Source organism: Carassius gibelio, chromosome A7 (assembly GCF_023724105.1).
Source record: "Carassius gibelio isolate Cgi1373 ecotype wild population from Czech Republic chromosome A7, carGib1.2-hapl.c, whole genome shotgun sequence".
Lineage (NCBI taxonomy): Eukaryota > Metazoa > Chordata > Actinopteri > Cypriniformes > Cyprinidae > Carassius > Carassius gibelio.
The window spans coordinates 732,462-753,858 of NC_068377.1; the positions used below are offsets into that span (position 1 = coordinate 732,462).

The 21,397-nt window shown below is 39.2% G+C and overlaps 2 long non-coding RNA genes across 4 annotated transcripts; one reads left to right on the forward strand and one right to left on the reverse strand.

The window, feature by feature from the left end:
• Positions 1-12,728: 12,728 nt before the first annotated feature.
• On the reverse strand, positions 12,729-14,256 carry LOC128017671 (uncharacterized). Its single transcript, XR_008184486.1, has 2 exons — positions 14,136-14,256; positions 12,729-14,017 (listed from the first exon to the last, which is right to left on the reverse strand). It is a non-coding gene; the product is annotated as an uncharacterized LOC128017671 (long non-coding RNA).
• LOC128017677 (uncharacterized) lies at positions 13,103-13,806 on the forward strand. 3 transcript variants are annotated; one of them, XR_008184496.1, is made up of 3 exons: positions 13,103-13,141; positions 13,443-13,594; positions 13,670-13,806. It is a non-coding gene; the product is annotated as an uncharacterized LOC128017677 (long non-coding RNA). The 3 variants fall into 3 exon arrangements; XR_008184495.1 differs by lacking the exon at positions 13,103-13,141 and adding an exon at positions 13,231-13,343 and having other exon boundaries at positions 13,419-13,594; XR_008184494.1 differs by lacking the exon at positions 13,103-13,141 and adding an exon at positions 13,235-13,292.
• Positions 14,257-21,397: the final 7,141 nt, after the last annotated feature.

Below are 21,397 nucleotides of genomic sequence, written 5' to 3' on the forward strand. Positions count from 1 at the left end.
ATACAGTTGCACTGTAGTTTCCAAAAGTGTAATGGCTGCCGACATTAAGAGACGATTTTGCTAAACTAAAAAACAATAAAACCAAATTAATATCACAACAATGCCCAGAGTGCCTCTTTGTCCACTTGAGGTGATGGCTTGCTTATGATATCGCACTGATGTCATAGCTGACGCGAATCAATAAGAGGAGAGTAATAGTTAGCTCTGTTAGCTGTTTGAGCTCATCAGATCGCAGAAATCAATGCAAAATGAATAGAAATTTTATTCTGTCTGACAAAATATTTTTGGCTGTTATATATATATATATATATATATATATATGAGCACAGGCTGAATTTGCACGCATTTTCAAATGGCCACAACTTATGTCAGCTCATAACTTTTTGCACAGTTTGGCAAATCTGGCAAAAGTTTAATGTAGTCTTGGTTGTAGTGTTTACTCTGAGCAAAATGGGCAAATAGGATGTGACCATTTTTTTTTACTTTGCACTGCTGTGTCGACTTTTTGTCTGCTTTTCGGTGCGAGTCATCAAATGGTGAAAACGAGCAGTCGTGCAAATCCTAATAGTTAGAAGAGATGTGCACTTTGATATGTGTTTTCATCTCTCAGCAGGCATAGTCCCTGCCAGAGTGGGTTATCTGAGTCTCCCTGATACTGATTATAGTGCTTTACACAAATTGCATAGTCTGGTAAGTGCATGACAAATGTTGTTCTGTATGTGGGGCTGTACGTTTGAAGCGAATGTTCAGCTGCCTGTCTGTCTCTAATATAGGTTCTGGCAGTTGCAGTGCCGGAGGCGTCCAGAACCCAAAGTGGCCATGCGATTGGAAAATGGTGCCAGCGTTTGGCTGCCAGAACTGATGATGGACATGGAGTAGCTGCTGCCCAACTGACCCTCCGAGCAGAACCACAGTCATTCTCTCTCTCTCTCTCTCTCTCTCTCTCTCTCTCTCTGTCTGTCTGTTTGTCTGTCTCTCAATTCAAATTAGCTTTATTGGCATGACTGGCATAGTATTGCCAAATCATTGTACATTACATGAACAAGGAATAACAATTATATAATACATAAAACAAAAACAGATTTGTAAAATAATTTAGTATATGTATACTTCATTTTTTTTCTAAACAAGAAACAAGAAAAATATTCAAGACAAGACAGGACAGGACAACATATAATAGTAAAATAATAATAATAATAATAATAATAATAATAACTTTGCACAACAGTAGATGTAAGTAATGCTCTTGCTTCAGTTTGGTCCACTGGCTGACAGTCTTAGTTTGTGACAGGCTGATATTTTGGTATTTTGCTGCTGTTGTGATCATTTTGGAATTCTCCCCTAAAATGTGACTTAATTTTCCTGTATTTGGTAATGCCATAAAATTTGGTTTAATTTGTTGGAATTTGTGGAAATATGCAGCTCTTATGTTGTGATAGTAATCACAACGTAGTAACAAATATTCCTCTGGAATAGACTAAAAAACTTTGCTGGCATTAATGGAAGTGCATTATCATGGTTCAAATCATACTTCTGTGACCACCATCAATTCACTGCAGTGAAGGAAGATGTATCATATCGTTCACAAGTGCAGTATGGAGTACCTCAAGGCTCAGTACTATGACCATTACTTTTCACACTTTACATGTTACACTTGGGAGATATCATCAGGGAACACGGTGTTAGCTTTCACTGTTATGCTGATGATACTCAGCTCTATATTTCTTTGCAGCCCGGTGAAACATACCAATTTGAAAAACAGCAGAAAGTATAGTCGATATAAAAAACTGGATGATGAGTAATTTCTTACTTATAGGACCTAAAAACTCTGCTTGTGAAGCAGAAAGTTTCTAGCATTTGTAAAACAGCATCTTTCCATCTCAAAAATATATCTAAATTACGGCCTATGCTCTCAATGTCAAATGCAGAAATGTTAATTCATGCATTTATGACCTCAAGGTTAGATTATTGTAATGCTTTATTGGGTGGTTGTTCTGCACGCTTAGTAAACAAACTACTACTACTAACTACTACTACTAACTTACTAGAACCAGGAAGTATGACCATATTAGCCCGGTCCTGTCAACACTGCACTGGATCTCTATCAAACATCGTATAGATTGTAATATCTTGCTTATTCCCTGAATGGTTTAGCACCTCAGTATTGAATGAGCTCTTGTCAGATTATAATCCTCCACATCGACTGCGTTCTCAAAACTCTGGCAATTTGATAATACCTAGAACATCAAAATCAACTGCGGGTGGCGGATCCTTTTCCTATTTGTCGCCTAAACTCTGGAATAACCTACCTAACATTGTTCGGGAGGCAGACACACTCTTGCAGTTTAAATTTAGATTAAAGACCCATCTCTTTAACCTGTCTTACACATAACACACTAATAGGCTTCTAATATCCTTTAAAGGATTTTTAGGCTGCATTAATTAGGTAAACCGGAACCGGGAACACTTCCCATAACACCCTATGTACTTGCTACATCATTAGAAGAATGGCATCTACGCTAATATTAGTCTGTTTCTCTCTTATTCCCGAGGTCACCGTAGCCACCAGATCCAGTCTGTGTCCAGATCAGAGGGTCACTGCAGTCACCCGGATCCAGTACGTATCCAGACCAGATGGTGGATCAGCACCTAGAAAGGACCTCTACTGCCCTGAAAGCAGAAGTGGGTAGTAACGAGTTACATTTACTTCATTACATTTACTTGAGTAAATGTTTGGGGTAACTAATATTTTTTTTTTTTTTGAGTATATTTAAAGATGGGTACCTTTACTCTTACTTGAGTAAATGTTTTTGAAAAAAATCTGAACTTTTACTTCGTTACTGTGGGCGACGCTCCTCTCGTTACTTAATCTTAATGCAATAAATGTTATAACTGCTTCAGTTTATTCCAAACGCGCCATTTACTTTTCTCTGGGAGATGAGTGATGATTCATTTTTTTGAGTCAACTAAGTTCAAAGGCTTGATCAAACCAATTGGCAAACGAGTGAATTGGTTCATGAATCAGTCTGAATGATTCGTTCAGTTCCCTGCCGCACGCGCTGAGCATCTGAAGCGGTTCACTCAGAGTTGTAACGTTTAACATCAGCAGCGTTGAAAACGTGGCTATGGAACTGCATTGAATTGAAAGCAAATCTGCAAAGGCTATTTGCTAGCGATGAAGACCTTTATTAGATGAACGCGTGTGCTGTCTACTGTTTAACAGGTAACAACTTGGGCTACAATCGATTGCAGTACACGATACCTGTGATATTAGTTTGTCTTGACTTATAACAGAAGGGAACCAAGTTGAATGCAGCTTCCAAAAGACAAAAAATAGCAGATTAATATTTTATTAATATCAGTACATTCACACCGGCGTGAGAACGTTCAGTGAGTCATATCATCAGCTTCTAGATTCAGATCTGTGTTCGCTGGCTGGCGTTGAGCCAGAGACGGACGCGTTTTTACAGCGCTGCGAATTATAGCCAATCACACACGGTTCTGTTGAGCTTATGAATGCAATGGCCAATCAGAGGTGTTCAGATGAGTCATCGCTAAAATGCCGGTGCTTCCTTCACTCTCGCTGACCTGGAGACCTCTTTCTGGCAAATTCTGTCATCAGAAACAACAAAGTGCAGATGTGTGTACGAATCAGTAAATAAGATATTGCTTTCACAGTGTTAACAGTTTCAGTGATTTTAATGGGAGTTTTTGAGAGTGACTGAACTCTATACTTTCAGTGAAAATTTTTTTTGATAATATAAATGTTATTTGCTCTCTTTATGAACAATGAAAGATTACTAGCAGTTTTTATATCACATTAACTTTCAATGTGAAATTCACATGTAATATAAAGTCAGTCGTCTTAAAAATATGTTATGGCATGACACTTATATATGTAAAGTAAACAGACAGATGTTCTGTAACTTAACGGTCATGTGAGTTTTCTCTCTTCTCTGTGTCAGAGGTTATTTATACATATATAATACATACTTTAAAATATAGTTTATTTTGTGATGCAAATCAGAATTTTCATGAGCTGTTACTCCAGTTTTCAGAGTCATGATCCTTAAAAATATAATTATAATATATTGATTTATTACCAGTGCTGGAAACAGTTTTAATATTTATAATAATACTGCTTAATATTTTTATTTTTTTGGAACCTGTGACATTTTGTTTAGGATCATGATTAAAAGAACATCATTGATAGGAAATCAACACAATGGAATGATTTCTGAAAAATTATGTATCATTTAGGACTGGAGTAAATGCTGATGAAATATATATTTATTTACACACACACACACACACACACACACATACATTACATACATTTTATCTATATATCTAAATAAAAAATAGTCTCAGTATATATGACCCAAAGTAACTAGTAACCAACTACTTGAGTAGATTTTTTCATCCAATACTTTTTTTACTCTCACTCAAGTAACTATTCAGACTAGTACTTTTACTAGTACAGAGGAGAACTGACCCCAACTGAGCCTGGTTTCTCCCAAGGTTTTTTTCTCCATTCTGTCACCGATGGAGTTTCGGTTCCTTGCCGCTGGCACCTCTGGCTTGCTTAGTTGAGGACACTTGATTGCACAGATACTATTTAAACTGAACTTAGCTGGATGATGACATAATTGAATTCAATGATTAACTGCCTTTTTGCATTACTGACACACTATTTTCCTATTTAATGCTGTTCAGTGCTATGTAAATCAAGTTGACTTGACTTGACTTAACAAAATACACTATTTCATTTTTACAAGTAAGGAGCAATATTTCAATGGCACACAGGATTTCTGTCTGTGTAGTAGCTTACTAGGTTTGATGCACAGGTCACCGTGTCCTCCAGAAATGCACATTGACACACAGTGACATAAACTCATTTCAGTCACTAATGGTTTAAGTGCTCTAGTTATTGAGAGACAAGCGTGCCATTCCCATGTTTACCTTTGAGACCAAACAGACATGGAAATCATGGAAATGAGGACGAGCCAATCAGATTCAGTGGCCTCGCTCTCGCTCCAGATTAATGTCTGACTTACTGCCGTCATCACACCACAGAACCTGAGCGCTCAGATGCCTGCAGGAATTCAACAGACAGATATCAGAATGATAAAACACTGAAAACTTGACAGGCCAGTATATTCACTGCAAACAATCTGTTGTATATGCTTTTCTCTGATTCTGTGAACTCCAACTAGCTGCTACAAATTTTTATTTTCAAAATATCAATGCTGTTTATTCCACGGATAGAAAAAAAGGTAAATCACTTATTTCCTTCATAAACATTTAACTAAGTATAAACAGGCTTCCCATTCCATATAATAAAACAATATTCTAAAAATCACCTGAGCTACTCAAACTGGCAAAAAAAAAAACAGCAACTAACCACAATTAATCACCGGTATACTCTTCTTAAGTGTACAAAATCACACTATTTGCATTAAAAAAAGGTTGAAATCTAGCTAAGTTATATTTACAAAATGCGATGGCACTGTACAATAGAAAGTATAATGATTTCACCTAATGTGCATTATTTATTCAATCTTTTTGAAGATGTAGAGTTAATAAATCTTGCTGATTTTTTTTGTATGAAAGATCCATCACCAACTTTTCCCTGACCAAAGTGGACTGCTGTCATAATTCCAACTTCTTAGCTCATAAATACAATGCTTCCTCTGAGGACTTGAATGCACCATTGGTTCGTGATTTGGTTCTATTGGTTTCATGCATCTCCTTCTTACTAATTATTATTAAAGGCTATTATTAATTCATGTCAAAGATTATTTCTCTCAGCCATTTGGCTGGTAAATTGAATAGGAATTGCAAGATATTTAAATTACAACAATTGGACCTTTAATATCGCTGTCCGAAATAAATTACATGAGTGAATTAAATCAATAGCATTCATTTGCTCTACTGTTAATCAAAGTTATTATTTTGGCATTAAGAAATACCAAACTTTTTAGTAAGAAAAAAAGGGTTCTTTACATTATAAGAACATTCTTCACACACACACACACACACACACACACACAAAAGCTTCTGCTTTGGCACAGCTTTTAAGTCTGTGGCATCTTTTCCATAACAATCTCATCTATAGTAGTTGTATTTTTCTCCCAAATTAACAATGTAACACATTTGATATATATGATTGTAATTGATTGCAGCTGCAAAAACAGTTTCTTGGCTGTTAGGAAATAATATATGGCTGGTTCGACTCTCCCAATGTCCATACAGCCAAAACTTAATGCAAGTCATGATGGAAATAAATGCTGTGATGGTGCCTAATGTTTCCAAATCAATGTTGTGCAGAGTGTATAATCAAAGCTAAAAGGTGATCCATCTTTTTGGCCAGGCAATGTATAATATGTGATGTCCAATTAATGTAGCTAATTTACATAGAAAAGTTTATCCTAATCCTGTGATATCGGAGCATGTGAGTTCCTGAACATGATAAATTATGAAATAACATGCTGTTGATGGGAGAGTCAAATCAGCCATAAATACGCAAGCAGTTGTATTTAAGGATTTAATACTTTTTCTCAACTTTTTTCGATTAACTTTCTGTGTGAAGCGCAGCAGATGATCCACATTCAGTCCTGTGCATTCATAGCTTGCAGTGAAACATCTGTGCAAAGCTACTTCACACCTCTAAACATTATCTCTGTGTACAAAAGAGCATGTAGGAAATGTGTCCTTTTCCATGGAAGGCTGTCACTGTTATGTGGCTGTATCTGTGCAGTTCTGAGAGCCGGTTCACCTTATGCACTCGTGCTCAGCCGGACAGAAAGAATCAGAGCTGACAGTCTTTCTCAGGCCAGAATGACTCATCTGCTCTTTGTTTTTCATTACAGGTTTAATTCTAGAACTGTCTGCATTAACAAAGAACAGTCGGTGCAATATTAATATTAATGAGGCCCATCTGAGAGAACACACTTCTGCTTTTAAAGAGTCTTTTTAAAGAGTCAGGTTGATGCGGGGGCAGTGGGACTATTAAGGTCAGAACTGTGGAATAAATAAATAAATCGATTAAGGAAAGGCAAAACCACAGTCATAACCATTGTGTTTTTATTGCTATTTGGCTTTTTATAATGTGTTGTTTCAAATAAGTGGAAGGAAAATATACAAATACACTTTTGTGTTTATTTTATAGCACTTTATTTGTGTCGGTAGATTTCAAATTTCAAATCCATATCTTTTGTTTGTTGTTTGTTTCATATGTTTTAGCTTGTTTCTCCACTTCAGCAGCACTTATACACAGAATTTACAATTTTGTTCCTCTCAATATTCTGAAAGATTTTACTAAGGGGTTTGTACATATGTGACCACAAAACTTAAGTGTCAGTTTTTCCCCGAAATTGAGATTTTATTCCTCTCTATATTCTGAAGGATTTAAATGAGGGGTTTGTTCATATACATAAACATTTACATTAACATTTACATTTAGTCATTTTGCAGATGCTTTTTAATCCAAATCAATTTACAGTTGGGGGATACATAAAGCGATTCTTCTTAAAGAGGCAAACAGACACAGGAAGTGCTTGAAATACCAAGTTTTAGACATTGTTCAAATAAGTACAAGCTAGAAAGTGAAGGAATAAATAAAGATAAATATTTATTTTATTATTATTATTATTATTATTATTTTTTTACAATGAAGCCAAGTAGTTGCGAAAGAGATGAGTTTTCAGCTGTCACTTGAAAATTGTCAGGGATTCAGTATTCCGGATAGGGGTGGGAAGATCATTCCACCAGCCAGGAATAGTGAACGAGAATGTTCTGGAAAGTGATTTTGAGCCTCTCTGTGATGGTACCATGAGGTGTCGCTCACTAGCAGATCTCAGACTTCTGGAGGGGATGTATATTTGTAATAGTGAGTGGAAGTAAGTCGGTGCTGAGCCTGTGGCTTTTCTATATGCAAGAATCAATGTCTTAAACTTGATGTGAGCCGCAGCTGGTATCCAGTGCAAGGAGATAAAGAGAGGTGTAACATGGGCTCTTTTGGGTTCGTTGAAGACCAATTGTGCCTCTGCATTCTGAATCATTTGTAGAGGTTTGATTGTGCTTGATGGAAGTCCAGCCAGAAAAACATTACAGAAGTCCAGCCTAGAAATGACAAGGGCTTGAACAAGAAGTTGTGCAGCATGCTCCGTTAGAAAGGACCTGATCTTTCTGATGTTGTGCAATGCAAACCTGCAAGATCGAGCAGTCTTTTCAATGTGGTCTTTGAAGTTCAGCTGGTCATCAAGGTTACACCAAGATTTCTGACTGAAGTTTATGGGGTAATTGTAGAATAACCCAGCTGGATGTTGAAATCATACTTTAGAGTTGGAGTGGCCGAGACCCGCCCACAAAGTTACTTGTGCTTCGCGCTTTGACACTTGTGTTTCAGATCGTTAAAATCGGGCCCATAGCATCTTTTTGATATTGTGGCCAAATCTGTCTGACCTCTTCATTACTTGAGCATGTGCTAATTGCCTTCCTGATATTGATGATCTTCTCAGAAAAGAAGGATGCAAACTCATTGCATTTGCTGTCTGAGAGCATTTCACTGGGAATCTGACTTGGGGGGGTTTGTCAGTCACTCAACAGTGGCAAAAAGAGTTTGAGTGTTGCTTAAGTTACTGTTTATAAGGTCTGAGAATAAATTCTGTCTAGCTATGGCTAGTTTCACGTTAAAAGCATGAACCAGTTGCTGTGCTTTGGAAACCTCCCCTCCCCAAGCGACCCTGAAAGACCTATCAGTGAGATACTGTAGGATTCAAACCAGCGAAGTGGAATCCCTGTGATGCCCACTGATGAGACGGCAGACAGAAGGACTAATTCAAAAAATATATTATTCACACTGATTTATACAACATTTTATTATTTAAAACATGACAAAAAAAAAATAATGTTTTTTCTTTCTTTTGACAGTTTTTTTATGATTTTTGGAGTGATAAATAGAGAAATCCAAAATCCCCTCTGTTTAATCTTTATACAATAATTTTGAATGTGGCTTTATCCAATGTTCAGATTTATTACCTGGCAATGTGTGCGAATTAATGTTTATTTTGTCAGATTTGGAAAACATTTTAGAAAATGTAAACCATTCAAACTGGAAAGTATGGTGATATCTGTTAGTTAAGCCCCTTTCACACTGCACGTCGGACCCGCAATATTCCCGTAACATTGCCTGGTCGCCTTCTGTGTGAAAGCAACCACGTCCCGGAAATGATTACCGAATCGAACCCGGGTCGGGGACATAGTAACATTGCGGTAATCGATCCGGAACGAGCGCTGTGTGAACAAAAGCCAGATCTAATTCGGTATCGAAGTGATGACGCGCGTTATCACGCGACTCTTTTACCGGCTGTTTTGAAGGAAGATCAACATTCGCGACGAAAACATATGTGCAAACTGTAATGAAGCAGAGATCAGTTAGTTCCTCACTTTCCGCGCTGACACTGAGATCGTTTGCTTGCTTCAGTTAAAGTATAACGTGCCAAGCTTTGTCGACTCGTACATTACACGTCACGCGCTGATGTCACGTGTCGTTACGGGATCTTCAAGGGTTGTGTGTGAAAGCACGCACATATACCGGGTCATCACTGGCAGTGTGAAAGTGCCAAATCTAGCGACCAGGGAACAATTACAGGAACACTTTACCCCTGTATTTGCCGGAATGGCAGTGTGAAAGGGGCTTTAGTAGTTTAGTATTTGTGAGAAGTTTCATTCACAGCCTCCTGCGATATGTGTGTGTTCCACAGTCGATCATCTCATGACAGCAGTCCAACCCTGAGGGAAGCGTCTAATGGAAGTTTTTCACCACGTCTTGACCATCGAGAAGACATAAAACAGAGCTGTTCATGTAGCATACTGTCCCAAACACACACATCTCAGCTATCAAAGGACTTTCATCAGATTTATGACTTCATTTTATTTGGCCCTTGGTGATTTCTCGCTCACACAGAATGCTCCTACTCCCCATAAGGCACTACAGAAAGACATACAGGTGAAAATGGTAGTTTGTAGAAGAAAAAATAAAGCATCATTCAACTCATCTGTCACCTCAACTGAGATGCAGAAGAGAAATTCTGAGGACAAATCAGAGTGTCTTTAAAGAAATGGTGCATCTGATCATTAGAAGCAGTCTGGGGGCAAATGGTTAGAGATTTGGTAACTCAAAGTTTGTGGGTTCAAGCCTCAGGTCCGACAAATTAGGTCTGAAAATTATAGCTGAAATGGTAAGCTACATGGTAAGGTATAAATAATATATTATAATATTATAATAATAATATAAAATAATCAATGATTAGAACACTGTATTATATATTTATAGTTACTGTAGATACTTACCCAGAAGGATTCTGGAACCAAAGGTTGAGGTTATCTACAGGTGCATCTCAATAAATTAGAATATCTTGGAAAAGTTCAAATTGTGGCACTCATGTATTAAATATATTTAATGCACACAGACTGAAGTAGTTCTTTGGTTATTTTAATTGTGATAATTTTGGCTCGCATTTAACAAAAACCCACCAATTCTCAACATATTAGAATACTTCATAAGACCAATGAAAGAAAATGAAAATATTTTTTTTTTTTTAGTGAACGGTTGGCCTTCTACAAAGTATGTTAATCTACTGTACATGTACTCAATACTTGGTAGGGACTCCTTTTACTTTAATTACTGGCGCAATTCAGCGTGACATGGAGGTGATCAGTTTGTGGCACTGCTGAGGTGGTCTGGAAGCCCAGGTTTCGGTAGCACTTTATTTTACAGTCCTGTTCCTCGTGTACATACTAGGTACTTATTATAGTAATTACAATAACTATGTTATAACTAAGTACTAACCCTGAACCTACCCCTAGACCTAACCCTACCCCATGTATCATCACATAACACTGGACTTCAAGCAACTTGGGCTATGAGCTTCTCCACCCTTCCTCCAGACTCTAGGACCTTGGATTCCAAATGAAATAAAAAATTTGCTCTCATCTGAAAAGAGGACTTTCAACTACTGGGCAACAGTCCAGTTCTTCTTCTTCTTAGCTCAGGTAAGACTCCTCTGATGTTGTCTGTGGTACAGCAAATTCCTTGACACGTCTGTGCGTGGTGCTCTTGATGCCTTGACCCCAGTCTCAGTCCATTCCTTGTGAAGTTCACTCAAATTCTTGAATCAATTTTACTTGACAATCCTCATAAGGCTGCGGTTCTCACGGTTGGTTGTGCGGCTAGTGTAATAGTGTGGACAATTGATAATCCATCAAACTTGTTAAATATTGTCAACAAATAGTCACCAGTTGCTTCATAATCAGGTGCAGAGAGAGACTGAGCATGATAATGAGAGATGATCCATATTTCATTAGGGTGGGGAAGGTTGGAATATTAAATTGACTCAGAATGGAAATTGTAATTGTTTTACCAAACATTTAGTCTATGTGCTTATTGAACATTATAACTGCACTACTGCCCTGTACTGTATGAGTTTGACTAGAAAGATGTATTGTGTTCTTTTGTGTTACCAATTTGGTATAACAACCCCACCCCCACCCCCACCCCCCCCAAACCCCCTCGTCCCCAATCCTCGCGTGTTGCACTCTTCAGTTTGAAGGAAGCACTCTGAAGAGAGGTATGTGTCTCTGTTAATGGAAAACTCAAGTCTTAGAGCATATTAAATAGAGGTTAAAACAAAATATACTGGTAATACTGTTGATGACCCTGTAATGTGTTGAATAGATGGTTCTTTATGTTTAATATAGTATATAAACTGTGTTGCTTTAGACATGATTGCATCATATTTCTATGTGCAGTATAACATCTGAAGTAACAGTTAATGTCCAATGTTAATTTTCATAAGTATGAGGACGCCTGTTAATGTTAATCTGAGTTTCACATAAATCTGTTTTGATGACACTAGTGGTTAATCTTTAATGCACCGAGTGAAATGCCGCCCATAATCAGTGGTGCATTTTGGGTAATTTAGTTCATGACTTAAAGCACGTTATGTATGTTAAGGAGAAGAAACTGAAACTGAATTGTTACTTTGATGTTGTAATTCACCTGCATATTAGAAATATGGGACAATTTAAATAACTGAATGATGTATTTGCAGATTGGTGAACCAGAAAAGATGACTGTAACATTGTCTCATTTTATGCATGCAGGTAAGAGTTGTTGTATTCAATAAGTTGAATTAATGTTTTATTAATTTTCAGAGTTCGTAAATCTTACTAATTCTACATAAGACAATATGCTTTTGGTGTTATGCACTTTATTAAACGGAACAACTTAAAATACTGCCAAGATAACACAACTTGTAATATGTGAGTTTGCGGGAAGCACTCTGAAGAGAGATTGTTAACCAAGAAAAGATGATTGTAACACTGTCCCATTTTATGCTTGCAGTAATCACGCAAAAGTGAAAAGGCTTCGCTGGAGTCTCTCTTTATTTGGGGCTGATCCTGTAGTCCAGTGGTCCGTTACACTTTTTCTTCCACTCTTTTTCCTTCCACTCAACTTTCTGTTAACATGCTTGGATACAGCACTCTGTGAACAGCCAGCTTCTTTGACAATTAATGTTTGTATCTTACCCTCCTTGTGAAGGGTGTCAATGATTTTGTCACAGGCCGGAGCGGACCACCAATTCAACGGGTCTCGCTCCTCCCTCTAACTTCCACCTCGAGGAGGTCCCACAACACCCCAATGAATGGACGGACAACCAAGATTAAAATGTAACAATTCTATTTATTTAAAAGTTTGGGGAAAGGGGTAAGGAAACTTTAAAACTAATGATGACTCGAACTATTCTTTATCCACAAATACGGATTCCAGTCTCAAGAACACTCCTCTTCAGCCCTTCCTCGACCACACTCCACTTCAGCCCTTAATTTCCCGCCGACTCCACTCCAGGTAAGTTTAAAGCAAGAGCTAGGCAGTTACCGTGCAGGGGTTCTAACTCTCAGGTAAATACAGAGTTCAATACACAGGTGAGTATTCACAGGGCTAAGCTGTTAGCGTGCAGGGGTTCTAGCTCTCAGGGAAGTACAGTGTTCGATACACAGGTGGATATTCACAGGGCTGGGCTGTTAATGTGCAGAGGTTCTAGCTCTCAATGTAAGTACAGTGTTCCATACACAGGTAAGTATTCACAGGGCTGGGCTGTTGGCGTGCAGAGGTTCTAGCTCTCAGGGAAGTACAGTGTTCGATACACAGGTGGATATTCACAGGGCTGGGCTGTTAATGTGCAGAGGTTCTAGCTCTCAATGTAAGTACAGTGTTCCATACACAGGTAAGTATTCACAGGGCTGGGCTGTTAGCGTGCAGGGGTTCTAGCTCTCAGGTAAATGCAGTGTTCGATACACAGGTGGGTATTCACAGGGCTGGGCTGTTAGCGTGCAGGGGTTCTAGCTCTCAGGTAAGTACAGTGTTCGATACACAGGTAAGTATTCACAGGGCTGAGCTGTTAGCGTGCAGGGGTTCTAGCTCTCAATGTAAGTACAGTGTTCCATACACAGGTAAGTATTCACAGGGCTGAGCTGTTAGCGTGCAGGGGTTCTAGCTCTCAATGTAAGTACAGTGTTCCATACACAGGTGGGTATTCACAGGGCTGAGCTGTTAGCGTGCAGGGGTTCTAGCTCTCAGGTAAGTACAGTGTTCGATACACAGGTAAGTATTCACAGGGCTGAGCTGTTAGCGTGCAGGGGTTCTAGCTCTCAATGTAAGTACAGTGTTCCATACACAGGTAAGTATTCACAGGGCTGAGCTGTTAGCGTGCAGGGGTTCTAGCTCTCAATGTAAGTACAGTGTTCCATACACAGGTGAGTATTCACGGGGCTGGGCTGTTAATGCGCTACTCACCACTGAAGATATTCAGAGGTCTGTATTCCAAGCAGATACGGGTTTAGTCGATGACTGACGGCTGGTGGGCCTTACAGATGAAACTGCAAACAATACTGGGCTTCCCGCCCAGCTTGACAAGTGGGCACACGGGGGAGGATCGGCTGTTGTCCTTCGCTTCCCTTGTCAAATAAACAGCACAGACGACACGCACAAGGCCGGTGGTTGCCGACAGGGCCAAGGACACAACGTCACATGGATAAAAAAAGGATAAGGCTTTGATTTAAAAGCTTACAGGGATTGCTGCGTGGGCAACGACATCCAACCTCCTCCAGAGGCGCCTCCAACACGTCCGAGCTCCAGCTTACTTAAGGTAAAGACTGTGGTTGCCACCAATACACTACTCCTCTCCGTCAGGCCTCTTCCTACGACCAGGGACACAACCACGGACAAACACCACACACCACAAAGGCACTACAATTCTTCTCGTGTGTACACTTCAATATAGCAGCACTCACCACACTCCACACACTCAGTGAAAGAAGATCGGTGGTGTATTCCCGTTTCGGGCTCAGAGTCCTGACAGGGCGGGTCAGATGGACAAAGGCAGGAGGGCAGACCACAGCAGGCAGATATATCGTACACCGGAGTCTCTCCGTCTTTCCCAGCGATCTCCAACGCAAGGCACTACTATCAACACTGAGTAAACACACAAGCACTGAGGATTATCAGATCAACACAAGAGGGAGGGGGATTTTCCACTGCTACGGAGAGATATGCAGTCGGAATCCTTTCTCAAAGGCGGTTAGTCTCCCTCCACATCCGTCATTCACTCTCCACAATATACAAGAAATGTTCGTAAAGTCTTCACCCACCAGTGCACAGTGTTGTCCTCTCCCAACACGAATTCAATGATCTCCTTCACTCAGGGGCCTTCCAAACGTAGGATCGCTCCTTCAACTCAATCCACAATAAGAGGTAAACACAACATACAAAAGGTCGATCACTTAACTTCCTCCGCACTTCCAATATCCATTTTCCTTGGATTCTCCGTTGCAGCCCGTAAATCGCAACATCCACGCCACACCAGCCACTTCCGTATCCCGTGGAACAACAGCAGAACAAAAAAAACCTACTCCTGTTCATAAACCAGCCCCTTTTATATCACTGCATCCTTCCCGATCCTCCAATCGGTATCCAACACGTCCTCTTCCCACACCTGACATGTATTTTGGATAATTTCCCCACCTTGGGCCAACCGGAACAGAACTTATGTTTCACTTAAATTGGTCCGGGCGGAAATATTTTCCACACTACAGTTCCGCCCGGATTAGTCACCCAGTGACATTTTCTTCTGGACAACTGTCTTCCAAATGATCATGTAGCCTAGTGAACCAAACTGAGAGACCATTCTGAAGGCTCATGAAACCTTTGCAGGTGTTTTGAGTTGATTAGCCGATTGGCATGTAACCATATTCTAACTTTTTGAGATTGAATTGGTAAATCGGTGGGGTTTTGTTAAATGCAAGCCAAAATCATCATAATTAAAAGAACCACTTCAGAAGACTTAAACCACTTCAGTCTGTGTGCTTTGAATTTATTTAATACACGAGTTTCACAAATTGAGTTGATTTACTGAAATAAATTGAAATAAGATGCACTTGTATTTACTTAAACATAAACTTACTGGAGTATATGGCATAATAAACTTGATGATTGGGAAAACACTTCTTCCAAAGTCTAAAAAGAGATGTTACAGTTAAGAAAGTACAATCAATCAGCTAATTTCTACAAATTTGTGCCAAACTGCTTTATGGAGATCCCACAAGATGTGTACTTCAGGCCAGCGCTCTCTTGCAGAGATTGGAGAAACTGTTCTCTTGAAAGCCTTCATTCCTAGACATGCATAGGAGCAATTGTTCTGAGACACTTTAATCCAGACCTGATCCGGCTTTGAGAGGCAGGTGTCAGGAAACACCTGGAGAACATCCTTAATCCTGGATGAGTTCCCTCTGCCACCTTCCAGGACTGTGTTTGGTCAGAGGTGTTTGTACCAGACTTCTTGCCCAGAGCTTTCAGTATCCCTTTATGAACCTTTCTGTGAGGAAAGCACCGCGGGGCTCCGGTGAAGGATGAATCACCGTCTCTGTCCTGTGATGCTCATTGATCTCGCTGTAGGAAGAAGCTGCCCTTCATGACAGACGGTCTCAGATGAACTCTCTCAAAGTGACACTGGAAGAGGTGCTGGTTTGGTTTTAGGGGTTCTGGGAAAACTTTATCTGTCATTATTCAATATTCAGAAGTAATTACACAGTCTCTCCAAACAGAACATTGTGAAAAATAAGCCACGTTAGTGTGAACTGAATGCAATCTGTCTTTTTTTTTTTATATATATATATATATATATATGAAAAGGCACAAGAACAGCCCAAAATTTACCTTGAGAGAATTTGTGTTTGTCTGTGAATTATTTTTTTTTATTTTTATTTTTTTTTCTGGGACTCTGCTGCTTGTGAAGGAAACGACGGGAAGAACCGTCTCTCCAGACCAGAGGTCAGATTTCATCATTAGAAACTCTCATCCAGGTTAACGGCTGCCAGATGTTGGGCTGAATTTGTTTTCTAATGTTCTGCACAATCTGGCTGTCTATCAGGTGGACGTCCACAGGGAAATGTGCTGTATGTTATTGATGATAATAAGGACAGGCACATGTCCTGTTTGTTGATAACACTGAAACCAAGAGAAATCCCTTCACCATTCTGAATATCTGTGGTCTGTAAACACAGGATCAACCCTCGCTTCTTTATCTTGCTCCCTAATGTTAATGTCAGGAGTCTGTTATTACCCAGAGGTCTGATTATCCAATCACAGAGCTTTGACCTGCAGCTGTGTCCAATTACAGCAGGTTATTGAGGAGAAAGCCCCGCCCCCTCTTCATCTTCTGCACAAGAGCCGAATAAATGGCACGGTCTCGGTCGACGAGAGCAGAATGCTGAGAGGCCGACATCAAGCATCTCTCCAGGAAATGAAGAGCGGCAAAGAAGAGGCTATTTTCATACAGGAGATGGAAAACAGCCCTCTTCAGATCATATCGTACACTAGGTTATTAAACCCCCCCACCCCCTCTCTCTCTCTCTCTCTCTCTCTCTCTCTCTCTCTCTGAAGGTGTGATGATGGCTTTGGCCTCTCTGAAATCTGGCAGGCCTGTAATGGGATGTGATTTGAGAGCACAGATCTTCGCTGGGCTGGAGTTAATGTGGGACATCCTCTCTGACCTCACTGTGAGTCGAGGATCAGACGACCTCTTTCCATCATCTCACTAGAGACTTTCAAGGGATGCTTCTTCTTCACTCTGGACCATCGGTGTGGATCAGAATAAATGTTCCCATAATTATCACATGTGTTTGATATTACCATTATTCATACCTAGGGTTACACTACAATCTGAGAAGCAAAACTCGAGATGTGTCTTGTTTTCTGGAGGGGGAAAGTATCAAAATTAAGTTTTTGCTTAAAACTGGGAAAAAAAAATCTCCTTGAAATAAGTTTATTATTCTGGTAGATACATGGACAAAAGTATTGGGATGCACCTCTTAATTAGTGAGTTCAGGTGTTTCAATCAGACCAACTGCCATGCAGTCTGCATTTACTTATATTTGTGAAAAATAAATGGGTCGTTCTGAGGAGCTCATCAGTGAATTCATGTGTGGTACTGTGATAAGATGCCACCTTTGCAATAAGTCAGTAGATATTCCACGCTCGGCTGTAAAGTGGAAGTGTTTAGAAACAGCAAGATCTCAGCTATGAGGCTGAAGATCACATAAAGTCACAGAGCGGGTCAGCGAGTGCTGAGGCTCATGCTGAATCCAACTTCCACTGGCATTAATATCAGCACAAAAACTGTGCAGCTGAGCTTCATGGAACAGGTTTCCATGGCCGAGCCTCAGATTCAATGCCAAGCATCAAATGGTGCATTGTGAAGCACACTGATACTGGATGGTGGAGCAGAAGAAACCTCTTCTCTGGAGTGAGGAAACCCTGTTCTCCAGTGATTGGGCTCAGCCCTTTCGTTCCATTAGTGTATCAACAATTTCACCATTTCTGAAGAGTGCATCTGCGGGAAATGCATGAGGAAACCCCAGAGTATGACATAAGAGCACACCTACAATGAATAAAGCATCAGATAAAGCAAAACAACAGGGAACAAAAACAGTGAAGTACTGTGGCAATCAGATCCCATGTTCCATAGAGCAGCAGTGTTGCAGTAAGGTAATGCATTACCTTTACAAACATGAGTGACATTATTTCAAAGCAAATAAGCAAGCCTAGCCCAGGAGAAAAAAAAAAAGTCATGCAAAACTGTGTGCAGCATCATTATGTAGAAATTTAGTTGTGCACAAACCTGGAAACTGAATGAACTGCATGGATATGGGAGTAAAGTGTACACCTATTACATACTGCATGCTAATGTGCATTTAAAAAGATTGGCTTTCCCTTGTCTATGTCAATGAGCTGAACTATCTGACATTAATCTGTCAATTCATTAAGGGTCACTTTACTGTGTAAGTGCCTTCTGTTTCACAAGGTGTTTGGTTAAAATGTTACACCAAAGTAAACCGCACCCACACTTTTCAGTTATCATTTTTGAAATGCATTTTCATCTCTTCCCTCTGAATAGGAATGTTTTCAATGTTATTTATTTATTTGATATGTGTTGTGGTTAATCTCAGTTGTCTGTTCATTACTGTGTCATGTCTCTCTCATGTTCATTCTTACCGAACGATGGTTTTATTGAAGGGGTTTTACAAAAAAATCCCATTTAAGCGTCACACATGTTCATGTTGTTGTATAATCATGGATGAAGTCTAGGGAATATCAGCTTAATGTTAGCTCTCGTATGAGGAATGTTGTGAGATTGTCCTCGCGGTTCAGTTCAGGCCATCTGTGCTTGATTGTGAGATGTTTTATAAGGAGGATTTGTGAAGCAAGGATTATTCTTGTGAAATGTGTTCAGAATCCTGTGGATTAGTGCTGGTGTTGCGTTAATACCTGTGTGTCCTGATGGGAAACCAAGCAACTGTGTCCTTACAAGAGGTCAAAGGTCATCCACTTTATGAAAATTACAACAAAAGCTTTGATCAAGGCACTTTGCATAAATACAGCACATTTGGCTGTCGCATTCATTTGTCTTTTAACCTGTTAACCTGCACCTGGACACGGGCGTACTGAACTCTCTGTTTGTGCGTAAATGTTTAATAATAGATTAAATAAAACGGGACTAAATTAATCTTAATAATAATAAACTATAATAAAGCCTCAAGCATCGACGACAGATCGGTGTTTTTCAATGGAAAGCTTATAAAGAATGTATTAGCTACATTTGTGTAAGCAGTACACATCAAAACATGAAGAATGAAAACGCTGTACAAACCAGATCCATCGTAATAACGAGTCATTATCACATCCACAGCTGTAAATCCCGGTTTAGTTAGGAAGGTGAGGGTCCACTGAACGACATCTCATGAAGCACGTTTAGTCCGACGAAGCAATAACGTTGTAATATGGATCATAATACTTTTGTTTACATTTCAGTTCTATAGGGACTGTTTGTGTCCGTTGTGGAATAACTTGCGCTCAGAAAACTGCGTCTTGGTGGTAAAATAACAACATGGTTTTTGCAGCGTACAGCGTCACTGAGACGATCCACAAAAAAGTGAAAGATAGGTGTAAGATTGTTTATTTGAATTCTGGCGTTCTCTGGTGAAGATTCGTGACGTGTGCTGTGACGCACCTGTAATCTGATGGAGGCGTAACTTAGCAATTGCTCTTTCTGTATTTTTTCATACATGTGGGAGTGTGTTTTATGGGGAATGTGGCTGTATCTGCATGATTACCATCTGTCTGAGTTCAAATCAGCACGCTGTTTCTGTGTAATCACTGTAATAAAATATTACTGAGTAATGTCTTATTCAGTTATTCTCTTTTGTCTGCAAAAGAGCACCTTGAAAAAGGCATTTTAGTAGATTGGCAACAAGATCTGTAGGCGCTGATGACTGCGGCTGCCATTTTCTTTTCATCGAATTTAACTTTTGTACATTGAATTTCACTTTTCATACTGGCTCTGCACCCCTTTACCTAAATTCATTACTTCAGACCTATGTGCCTCTAGAAGCTTGCTTACGTTTACTGTGTTTAATAATATTTTGTGGTGTTTTAAAGAAGTGCACTTGTTTTGATGTGTTGACTATCATACTAAAGCACTTAATATTAAATATTACTATATTACTAAAGCACTATTAATATTATTAGTTTAATATTTAATATTACATTTAAAGTTAATATTTCAAATTGTAGCTTCCCTATTTAAAATGATAATAATAATAATAATTTATAGTTACCAAGTTTCAGTAGAAATGTTGATAAAGTGTATTTTTAATTATGTAATTGCATATAAAGGCATACTTAAGTCCTTGTTAAAGCTGCAGATGTAAAAATATATTTTTTACATATTTATTAAACCTGTCATTATGTCCTGACAGTAGAATATGAGACAGATAATCTGTGTAAAAATCAAGCTCCTCTGGCTCCTCCCAGTGTCCTATTGCCATTTGCAGAAAGTCATGCGCTCCCGGTAAGAAACAACCAATCAGAGCTGCGGTCCGTAACTTTGTTTGTGTTCAAAATGTAGAAAAATGTTTATAATAAGCGAGTACACCATGAATCCATTTTCCAGACCGTGTTTTTAGCTTGTCCTGAATCACTAGGGTGCACCTATAATAAGTGTTTATATTCGGACTATTTTAGATTGCTTCGGGGATACCGCGGCGGAGTAACCCAGTACCTTTGTGATTCTTCATAGACATAAACAGAGAGAAGTAGTTCCGGCTACGATGTTCTTCCGCAAGACGCAAGCAGTTCTGTTTATTAACCGCTAGAGCGTCAAAAGTTCCCTACCGCAGCTTCAAAAACACTAATTAGATTACGTTCCACTAATTACATTTAAAATAAATGTAAACTATAAATGGTCATTTAATTGTAACATTACATTTGGTTCACACTGGAGTATATTCTTAGAAAGTGTATCATTATTATATGTATTATTTATTTATTTTTAAGTTTTTAAAAACATGCTAAAGCATACTCCTTTTTCAAAAGCATCATTAACATGATTTTTTCATAAATTGTAATTGAATTTCCAGCAAAAATGTTTGTATTGTAAAATATAGAGTCCTTGTGAATACTTATCCTTAAAAAAGAAAAAAAAGAAAACACATTCCTGTGTGTGTGTGTGTGTGTGTGTGTGTGAGGGCTTGGCAGAGTCACTGTGCACCATCAGCACTGTCAGTCTACTGTAGTCTTAAAACCACAGAAGAGCAGGAGAGCAGGAAGAAATGTGACAGAGACTGACCATGAGTGACGGCAGATGGAGAAGAGGAAACGCATTCCAGTGAACACACACTGCCCTTGGGTTCTGCCGACATGGCACTTTCTAGTGTCCAGAAATCCAAGCTAGGATCACAAAAGAGGCATTTGGGGCTCATCTCTCTCGTGAGGAAG